The 11,036-nt window shown below is 43.1% G+C and overlaps 1 pseudogene; it reads left to right on the forward strand.

Annotated features, from left to right (window-relative positions):
- The first annotated feature begins 1,726 nt into the window (after window positions 1-1,726).
- Window positions 1,727-2,178, forward strand: LOC102143648 (ubiquitin-ribosomal protein eS31 fusion protein-like; annotated as a pseudogene).
- Window positions 2,179-11,036: the final 8,858 nt, after the last annotated feature.

The following is an 11,036-nucleotide window of genomic DNA, read 5'->3' on the forward strand; positions in this document are numbered from 1 at the left end:
TATATCCACTACATATATTATATATACTGAGTTAGATATGTTATATATTTGTGTATATGTATGTGTACATAAGTATGCACATATATGACATAATACATTTTGCATAAATGATATATAAAATATATTTCTATATATGCTGATATAAAATATTTTTTGTTCTAATTTTACTTTTTATTTTTTCATTTTTATATATCGAGGAGGTACAAATGCAGATTTTCTGTTTTTCAGTAATTTTGCTTAAGATAATGGCCTCCATTTCCTTCCATGTTGCTGCAAAAGATATTTCATTCTTTTTACGGAATCATAGTATTCCATGGTGTGTGTGTATATGTGTGTGTGTGTGTATACACACATATAAAACATCTTCTTGTCCGAGCATGGTGGCTTAACGCTGTAATCTCAACACTTTGGGAGGCCAAGGTGGGTGGATCAGCTGAGGTCAAGAATTCAAGACCAGCCTGGCCAACACCGTTGAAACCCTGTCTCTCTAAAAATACAAAAATTAGCTGGGCGCGGTGGTGGGCGCCTGTAATTCCAGCTACTAGGGAGGCTGAGGCAAAAGAATCGCTTGAACCCGGGAGGCAGAGGTTGTAGTGAGCCAAGATTGTGCCATTGCACTCCAGCCTGGGTGACAGAGCGAGATGCTGTCTCAAAAAAAAAAAAAGAAAATAAAAGACATTTTCTTTATCCAGTCATCCATTGATGGGCACTCAGGTTAGTTCTATATCTTTGCTATTGTGACTAGCACTGTGATTGACATACAAGTGGCCAGGCACAGTGGCTCATGCCTGTATTCCCAGAACTTTGGGAGGCCTAGGCAGGTGATCACTTGAGGTCAGGAGTTCAAGACCAGCCTGACCAACATAATGAAACCCCATCTCTACTAAAAATACAAAATTAGCCGGGCGTGCTGACACACGCCTGTAATCCCAGCTACTCGGAAGGCTAAGGTAGGAGAATTGCTTGAACCCGAGAAGCAGACGTTGTGGTGAACCAAGATCACGCCATTGCACTCCAACCTGGATGACAGAGCGAGACTCTGTCTGAAAAAAAAAAAAAAAAAAAAAAAGGAAGTAGGCAGTTACTATCACAAATTTAACTTTTTTTTTTTTTTCGAGACGGAGTCTCTCTCTGTCGCCCAGGCTAGAGTGCAGTGGTGCGATCTCGGCTCACTGCAACCTCCACCTCCTGGATTCAAGCAATTCTTCTGCCTCAGCCCCCCAAGTAGCTGGGATTACAGGTGCCCACCACCACAACTGGCTAATTTTTGTATTTTTTGTAGAGATAGGGTTTCACCATGTTGGTCAGGCTGGTCTCGAACTCCTGACCTCGTGATCTGCCTGCCTCAGCCTCCCAAAGTGCTGGGATTACGGGCTTGAGCCACTGCACCCGGCCAACTTTACAATTTATATATATAATTTGTATATATATATATAAAACTTATATAAATATATTCTAGTATATTTTATATTATATATTCTAGTGTGTGTGTATATATATGAACTGTTTAGCTACCTTCACAGACATATACACACACACATATATATGTATTCTGAGTTAAGCAAATAATATAAAATATATGTATGTATATGTGTGTATATATGTGTATATGTTTGTGTGTGTGTGTGTGTGTGTGTATATATATATTTATGTTGCAACTTATCAACCTAAATATATGCTTCAGCTTCCTTTTTGATCTGCCATCTGCAGTGAAGCCACCACCAAAATGCAGATTTTCGTGAAAACCCTAAGGGGGAAGACTATCACCCTTGAGATTGAACCCTCAGATACGGCAGAAAATGTAAAGGCCAAGATCCAGGATAAGGAAGGAATTCCTCCTGATCAGCAAAGACTGATCTTTGCTGGCGAGCAACTGGAAGACGGACGTACTTTGTCTGACTGCAACATTCAAAAGGAGCCTACTCTTCATCTTTTGTTGAGACTTTGTGGTGTTGCTAAGAAAAGGAAGAAGTCTTACCCCACTCGCAAGAAGAATAAGCACAAGAGAAAGAAGGTGAAGCTGGATGGCCTGAAATATTATAAGGTGGGTGAGAATGACAAAATTAGTGTCCTTCCGATGAATGTGGTGCTGGAGTGTTTATGGCAAGCCACTTTGACAGACATTATTGTGGCAAATGTTGTCTGACTTACTGCTTCAACAAACCAAAAGACAAGTAACTGTGTATGAGTTAATAAAAGACATTAACTAAAAACAAACAAACAACAACAACAAAAACATAGCTTCAGAAACACACAGTGCCTCAATACTTTGTTATTTGACCAAGCGTAAGAGGTCTTCCCAGGGGATCTGGAAAGGGGTCCTCCAAGCAATATAGTGATCAATTACTATCTAGACCGTGCCAGGAATGGAAACTCTATCATTTCCTGAGGATATATCCACCTATGATTTGGTCTTAGAAGACAGGCAGGGAATTCTGATGAACGTTTAGTTACAGCAATACGGTTTCAAATTTTAGTACTCAGATATTATCATAATTACGGTAATGCCCTTGGTTGTGAGCCTACCGTGTCCCAGGAATCGAATCTTTTCTCATGCTCAACACAGTTCATTCTCATTTTCTCAGATGAGCCATTTATTGGGGCTTGAGTATTTTCATGCATCATTGAGTCATCCCCAATGCCTAGCATGTTCCTTACAAGGACTGATTCACCATTGGTAGCTTTGCAATCTTTTCTTCTCATTTCTTCCTTGTCACAGGATGGTACCATCATGGGTTTGTTTTGGCTTTACATGTTAGGACTTCACTATAGCCTAGGAGTTGGCTACGTTCCAGTAAATCCTCCGTACTTCTGCCTCTGCTGATGGGGTCGGGCCCTTTGTGACTAATCTGGGATGATGAAATTGATTTTATAAATGTACGTATAACCGCAGTTATCAGAGACCTGCTGTGGTTTTAGCCCAGCTGAATCACCATCATTCCCAGTCTTAGAAGCCACCTTCTTTGCCATTTTTCGGAGCCTGATTCTCTAGAGACATAATGTCCAATGGGGCTGGGCGCAGTGGCTCACACCTATAATCCCAGCACTTTAGGAGGCCGAGGCGGGCAGATCACGAGATCAGGAGATCAAGACCATCCTGGCTAACATGGTGAAACCCCGTCTCTACTAAAAATACAAAACATTAGCCGGGCCTGGTGGCGGGCGCCTGTAGTCCCAGCTACTCAGGAGGCTGAGGCAGGAGAATCTCTTGAACCTGGGAGGCGGAGCTTGCAGTAAGCCGAGATAGTGCCACTGCACTCCAGCCTGGGCGACAGAGTGAGACTCCGTCTCAAAAAACAAACAAACAAACAAACAAACAGGGACCTGAGCCTACCCATGTGTGTTTTCAAGCTGGACAACATCTTTAGGCTGAAGCTGATCTAGAAATATCCTCTTGGAGGCTGGGCGTGGTGCCTCACGCCTGTAATCCCAGCACGTTGGGAGGCTGAGGTGGGCGGATCACGAGGTCAGATGTTTGAGACTAGCCTGGCCATTTTTGTACTAAAAATACAAAAAATTAGCTGAGTGTGGTGGCGGGCACCTATAATCCCCCCTACTCGGGAGGCTGAGGCAGGAGAATCGCTTGAACCCGGGAGGTGGAGGCTGCAGTGAGCTGAGATCGCATTACTGCGCTCCAACCTGAGCCACAGTGCAAGACTCCGTCTCAAAAAAAAAAAAAAAAAAAAGAAATATCCTCTTGGATTTCTTGAGGCCGTGAGTTTGAGACCAGCCTGCCAGACATGGTGAGACTCTGTCTCTACAAAAAATGTAAACATTAGCCGAGCCTGGTGGTGCATGCCTGTAGTCCCAGCTACTTGGGAGGCTGAGATGGGAGGATCACTTGGGCACGGGAGGTCGAGGTTGAATGAGCTATGATTGTGCTACTAGCCTGTGCAACAGAGTGAGACTCCATCTCAAAAAAAAAAAAAGAAAAGAAACAAAAACCAAACAAAGAACCCAACATGCAACCATTAAAAAAAAATAAAATAAATAAACAAGATCATGTCCTTTGCAGGGACATGGATGGAGCTGGAGAACATTGTCCTTAGCAAACTAACACAGGAACAGAAAACCAAATACCGCATGTTCTCACTTATCAGTGGGAGCTAAATGATGAGAACACGTGGACACATAGAGGGGAACAACACACACTGGGGCAGTCTGGACAGTGAAGGATGGGAGGAGGGAGAGGATCAGGAAAGATAAGTAAGGGACACTAGGTTTAATACCTGGGTGGTGAAATTATCTGTACAACAAACCTCTGTGACACAAGTGTACTTATGTGACAAACCTGTACATGTACATCTGAACTTAAAAGCTAAAAGAAAACAAGACAAAACAAACAAAAACCAAATTTTGAAAAAATGAAAAGTTATAGGACTGTCCTTTCTTCTGAGTGAAATGAAAATTTCCACGTGTGTATTATACTCAGTTCCCGAGTTAGAGGCTCTTGAATTCTCCATGGGTTTATAGGGATTAATTAATCCATAGTGAAACCCTGAGTGGTCAAATATTATAGTTGGACAGAACGTCATTTAGTTAAAATTCATAACATAAAACAAAACCCTAAGCCACTCTTTCTACAAACTAAGTTTTAAAAATCTGCAAACATAGAATGCAATCAAAGCGATTTTATTCATGTATCAAGTGCCGACTTCTAAAAATAATGTTTCTAAACATGCCTGTTTATTTGGAGGCTTTTCTTGAGCGATTCCAAAGAAAATCCAGTCGAAAGCAGTAGAGGATGTCATCGGTGTCTTCGCTGGTAACCAGTCATTAGGAAATGTCTAGATGAGCTTGTAATTAGAATGGGCTGCGTTTACTCCTCATCCAAGAGATACATGAGAGTTTTTATTTCTGGGATACTGGTAAAGTTTATGGAAAATGTAAACTACGGTATTGAAGGAATGCAGGTGAAGAATGTTTCCAAAGTGGTTAACAAAAGCACCAGAAAGAAAAATCCTTCCTTCAAAAGGGAAGCTAATGGTATGTGTTCATGTTATTGTTTAACTGGATTTCCAGATTTGAACGTCACAGGTAACATTTCACTCAAAGAATAATAGTAACGATGTGTACGGAAGCAAGTCAATAAGCAAGATGACTTAAGAGTGAATTCATCAGAGGTTGTTGCAGTGGCTCACACCTATAACCCCAGTACTTTGGGAGGCCGAGGCGAGAGGATTGCTTGAGCCTAGGAGTTTGAGACCAGCCTTGGCAACATACCAAGATCCCATCTCTACCAAAAAAAACTTTTTTAATTAGCTGGATGTGGTTGTGCTTGCCTATAATCCCAGCAATTTGGGAACCTGAGATGGGAGGATCACTTGAGGCCAGGAGATTGAGACCAGCCTGGGCAACATAGTGAGACCCATCTCCATTTAAGAAGAAACAGAGAGTAAGTTAACCATGGACACCCATCACTGTGTTCTGTAATATGTTAATGAAGTTTCCTTTAAATATTTAGATCCCTATAATGTCAATGTGGGAAAGCAAAGAAGTGTGTGAAAACTCTTAACCAACTCTTCTATATCCTGGCCTTGTTATTTGGAATTCACTTGGGTCAGATCTTTATTTATTTATTTATTATTTGGAAGAGATGGAGTCTTGTTCTGTCACCCAGGCTAAAGGGCAGTGGTGTGATCATGGCTCACTGCAGCTCAAACTCCTAGGCTCAAGCGACTCTCCCACCTCGACCTCCCAAGTAGGTTGGGATTACAGGTACACGCCACCATGCTTGGCTAGTTTTTTATAGAGATGGGCTCTTGCTATGTTTCCCGGGCTGGTCTCAAACTTGTGAACTCAAGCGATTCTCTTGCCTCGGCCTCCCAAAGTGCTGGAATTGTAGGCATAAGCCACCGTGCCCGGCCTGAATTAGATCCTTTTACTTCTCTTTCTGCTGATGGGCTTTGGGCTATTCCCTGAAGCTTACAGGTAACACAAAGTGCAACATAATAATGTGAGAAAAATTACAACACATCAAGTCACATTATATCTCTAAGCATAATAAGTAACAAAGGAGCTTCAACCAATCTCTATTTTTGGAATAAAAGGTTGATTTAGATTCTCACCTTGCACCATAATTAAAAACACAAAGACATCACAAGAGAAAAAACTGAAATAAACACCAGAAGTATTAAATTGAAATTGGGGACATAAATCAAACTTGAAACGAGCCCAGTCACTGGTGGGCTCCAAAGAACTTTCTAAGCTTCATAAACATCAAACTACACGGGTAAAGATTAATAGATATGACTACCTAAAAATGTCAAGACAGTTGTTGAAATACAAAACAAAATGAAAATACATTTACAGCAAGCTTACATAGTGCATGAGATGAAAGGCCAGAATGGGCCAGGCATAACGGCTCACGCTTATGATCTCAACATTTTGGGAGGCCAAAGTGGGAGGACCGCCTGAGCCTTGGAGTTTGAGACCAGCCTCAGTGACATAGCAAGACCCCATCTCTACAAAAAATAAAAATGAAAAGAATTAGCTGGGTGTGGTGGTGTGTGCCTATAGTATCACCTACTCGGGAGGTTGAGGTAGGAGGATCGCTTGGGCTCAGGAGGTCAAGGCTGCAGTGAGCCATGATTGCACCACTGCACTCCAGCCTGGGAAACAGAGCAAGACCCTGTGAAAGAAGAAAAGGAAGGAAGGGAAGAGGGAAGGAAGGAAGGAAAGAAGGAAAGAAGGGAGGGAGGGAGGGAAGGAGAGAAGAAGGGAGGAAGGGAGGGAGAGAAAGAGGGAGAGAGAGAACCGTCAAAGAAATGCATCTAAGAAGAAATGTGGCGGTTGTTTGTTTGTTTTTAATCTTCCGAACACTAGGAAGATAAAGTGTTCCATACTGATGACAGAATTCTCATACACTTTTGGTTGTAATGTTAATTAGGGCAAAGCCTTAGGGTGTGAGAAATGATTGTATGTGTTGGTCCACTCGTTCTATATCTAGGAATTTATTTTTCAAAACCAAATTCCACAGTACAGCAAAAGCTTCATAGTTATAATTACCTATTTATTTATGTATTTATTTTGAGACAGGGTCTCAGTCTATTGGCCAGGCTTGAGTGCAGTGCCGCAGTTATAGCTCACTACAGCCTCTAACTCCTGGGCTCAAGCAATCCTTCCACCTCAGCCTCCTGAGTAACTGGGACTACAAACATGCACCACCATGCCTAGCTAACTTTGAATCATTTTTAGTAAAGATGAAATCTTGCCATGTTGCCCAGGCTGGTCTAGAACTCCTGGACTCAAGTGATCCTCCCACCTGTACCTCATGAAGTGTTCAGATGACAGGTATGAGCCACCCTGCCCAGCCTAGTTACCCATTACTCAACACAGTTTATTTGTTTGTTTGTTTGTTTTTTAAAGCCAGTCAAATTTAGCAGTGGGGCAAGGCAATACCTTCAGCACCTTAAAATACGAGAAGGCATGCATTTATGCTGGTTTGTTTATGTGAGGAAATTTTCAAACTCTTCATAAACAGTGAACAGAGTGAGAAAACTATGGTTATATTTTAAGATATATAGGCAACAATCCAAATTTTATAATACACTCCTATCTTACAGATATAAACATATAAAGTAAAATGATGAGAAAATGTTAAAAGTGTGGCAGATGGATTTACTAGAATCTTCATTTTTAATGTGATTCTCCTTCTTCTACAAGTGTGAATACTTTTCTTGTAATGATGAAACAGACTTCAGAACACACGGTAGATGATGTCATAAAAGATACCACTTGAGAGATTTGGAAACCAGTGTGTGTAAAGTGATGGATGGGGTTAGAGTTATCGTAGGACTTGCTAAATTGCTGTGATTCTGTAATTTATCTCATTTGCTAGGGGAGCGATAAGAGGATATGTACTGTGTCTCATCCATGAATCACCGTGTTTCACAGGTCCTGTCCAGCTAGTCAGCAGTGCTTATCGGTACGAGACTAATACGAAGGAAACCTGAAAACTGCTGAAGGGCATAGGAAAAACGAATACCCTGACTTTGGAGGAAAACATATACTCCTGCAGCTCGTTCTTTCCAGCTAATTGCATGTGGCATCCTCCCCGTCAAAGTGAATGTGGGAACTTGGCCAAGTGAAGTTAATCTGGGAGAATCAATATGAGACACAGAATCGTAAAATTTTGAAAAAAATACTTGTCGTCAGGTGGGAACTAGCCTTTTTCCTGACAAAGCCAGAGTTTTGAAGATAGTTTTATTTCATTTCATTTGAGATGGAGTCTCCCTCTGTCGCCCAGGCTGGAGTGCACTGGCGCTATCTCGGCTCACTGCAACCTCTGCCTCCCAGGTTCAAGCCATTCCTCTGCCTCAGCCTCCCAAGTAGCTGGGACCACAGGCGTGTGCCACCACGCCCAGCTAATTTTTGTATTTTTAGTAGAGACGTTGTTTCACCATATTGGCCAGGCGGGTCTCAAGCTGCTGACCTCATGATCCACCCTCCTCAGCCTCCCAAAGTGCTGGGATTACAGGCGTGAGGCACTGCAACTGGCCCTGAAGATAGTTTTATATTGGAAAGAAAGAGATTAAGAAATACATTACATTTGGGTCCGGAAGTCCAGAAAGCACGTGACATTTGTAAGTCTTAGAAAGTACAAATCTTTCCAAACAGATGATATTCAGACAGCTGCATAGCGAGTTACTTTTTTTTTTTTTTTTGAGACAGTCTCGCTCTGTCACCCAGGTTGGAGTGCAGTGGCGCGATCTCAGCTCACTGCAAGCTCTGCCTCCTGGGTTCATGCCATTCTCCTGCCTCGGCCTCCCAAGCAGCTGGGACTACAGGCGCCCGCCATGACGCTGGCTAATTTTTTGTATTTTTAGTAGAGACGGGGTTTCACATGTTAGCCAGGATGGTCTCGATCTCCTGACCTCGTCATCCGCCTGCCTCGGCCTCCCAAAGTGCTAGGATTACATGTGTGAACCACTGCACCCGGCCTAGTGAGTTACATTTTTAAAAAATATAAGCCAGGTTCCTTCTTTGCCCCTTATACCAAAATAAAGGGTTTTTATCAGTTATTTTTTTAAATAGAGACAGGGTCTCCCTATGTTGCCCAAGCTGGTCTCAAACTCCTGGCCTCAAGCAATCCTCCTACCTCACCCTCCCAAAGTGCTGGGATTACAAGTGTAAGCCATCACACCTAGCCCCAGAATAAACTGCCGTTGGGTCAAATGTATGTTTAAAAATAAAATCATAAAGCACTACATAAATATATGGACTTTAAAAATGTAAGTTAAGGCTGGGTGCGATGGCTTATGCCTGTAATTCCAGCACTTTGGGAGGCCGAGGCGGGTGGATCACTTGAGGTCAAGAGTTTGAGGCCAACCTGGCCAACATGGCAAAACTCTGTCTCTACTAAAAATACAAAAATCAGCCGGGCATGGTGGCACATACCTGTAATCCCAGCTACCTGGGGGGGCTGAGGCCGGAGAATCACTTGAACCTGGGAGGCAGAGACTGCAGTGAGCTGAAATTGTGCCACTGCACTCCAGCCTGGGTGACAGAGTGAGACTCTGTCTCAAAAAAAAAAAAAAAAAAAAAAACTTGACTGATTTTAAAGACCATGCCCAACTCTGTGCTTGGAAGGTAATCCGAGCTATTTAATGCTTTATCTCACCTTGGTTTGAATGTAGGGCTGGGGAAGGGAAGCTAAAGCCCCCTCCCTTCCAAAAGGAAGTGGACCTTTTGATTGACTGGGATTTGTGTCCGTCTGCGGCCGGGCAGGATTTGTTTCCTGGGCGCTGGCAGGTGGGTGTCTTTGTAAGAGCTGCCCCACAGCGTTTCTGAAATCCTCTGTTGGGCGTAGAGTGAAGGCCCCACAGGAAACTGGCCTGGGAAAAAAGGATAACACCTTGAAACGAAGGCTTCTGTTTTCAGAGTCGTTCCCTGGCAAAAGAATTAGGCAGTTTCCCAAAAGAGAAGGCGACAGAAGGATTGAGTGGGGTTCACTTGGCACCATCCAATTTCTAATTCAGCCGTATTTTCTGAGTAGTTCTACAAACAAAGGTCAAGTTGGGGCTGGGTGCTATAATCCCAGCACTTTGGGAGGCCCAGGCAAGAGGATGGCTTGAGGCCAAGAGTTCGAGACCAACCTGAGCAACATAGCAAGACTCTGTCTCTACACAAAGTTTAGAAATTACCTGGGCATGGTGGCGTGTGCCAGTAGTCCCAACTACTTGGGAGGCTGAGATGGGATGATCACTTGAGCTCAGGAAGTCGAGGCTGCAGTGAACCATGATTGTACTACTGCACTACAGGCTGAATGACAGAGCAAGACCCTGTCTCTAAAAATTTAACACACACACACACACACACACACACACACACACACAAAGGATAAATGCTTGAGGGGCTGGAGACTGCATCATCCGTGATGTGCCTATTACACATTGCATGCCTGTATCAAAATATTGCATGTACCCTGTAAATGTATATACCTACTATGTACCCACAAAAATTTTTTTAATGTTAAAAAATAATAATAAAAATTTAAAAAACAAACCAGTAAGGCCGGGCGTGGTGGCTCACACCTGTAATCCCAGCACTTTGGGAGGCCAAGGCGGGTGGATCACAGGGTCAAGAGATTGAGACCATCCTGGCAAACATGGTGAAACCCCGTCTCTACTAAAAATACAAAAATTAGCCAAGTGTGGTGGCGCGTGCCTGTCATCCCAGCTACCTAGGAGGCTGTGGCAGGAGAATCACGTGAACTCAGGAGGTGGAGGTTGCAGCGAGCCAGGATTGCACCACTGCACTCCAGCCTGGCAACAGAGCGAGACTCCATCTCAAAACAGCAACAACAACAACAACAAAAAACAACCACCACCACCAGTAGAGCTGGGCTGGGCCAAGGGTCCAAGAAGAGCCTGAAAAACTCAGTTTCCAATATAGGTATTATTATTACAACAATGTTGACCCTGTTGGAAGAAGTAACAGAACATTCCTGGATGCACTGACGTGGTCATTAGTAGGAGGTGGACTTAATGCCAGCGAGAGGCGTAGGGCATTTGTGGAATCCTGAGGTCCTATTG

Source organism: Macaca fascicularis, chromosome X (genome assembly GCF_037993035.2).
Source record: "Macaca fascicularis isolate 582-1 chromosome X, T2T-MFA8v1.1".
In the NCBI taxonomy this organism is placed as follows: domain Eukaryota; kingdom Metazoa; phylum Chordata; class Mammalia; order Primates; family Cercopithecidae; genus Macaca; species Macaca fascicularis.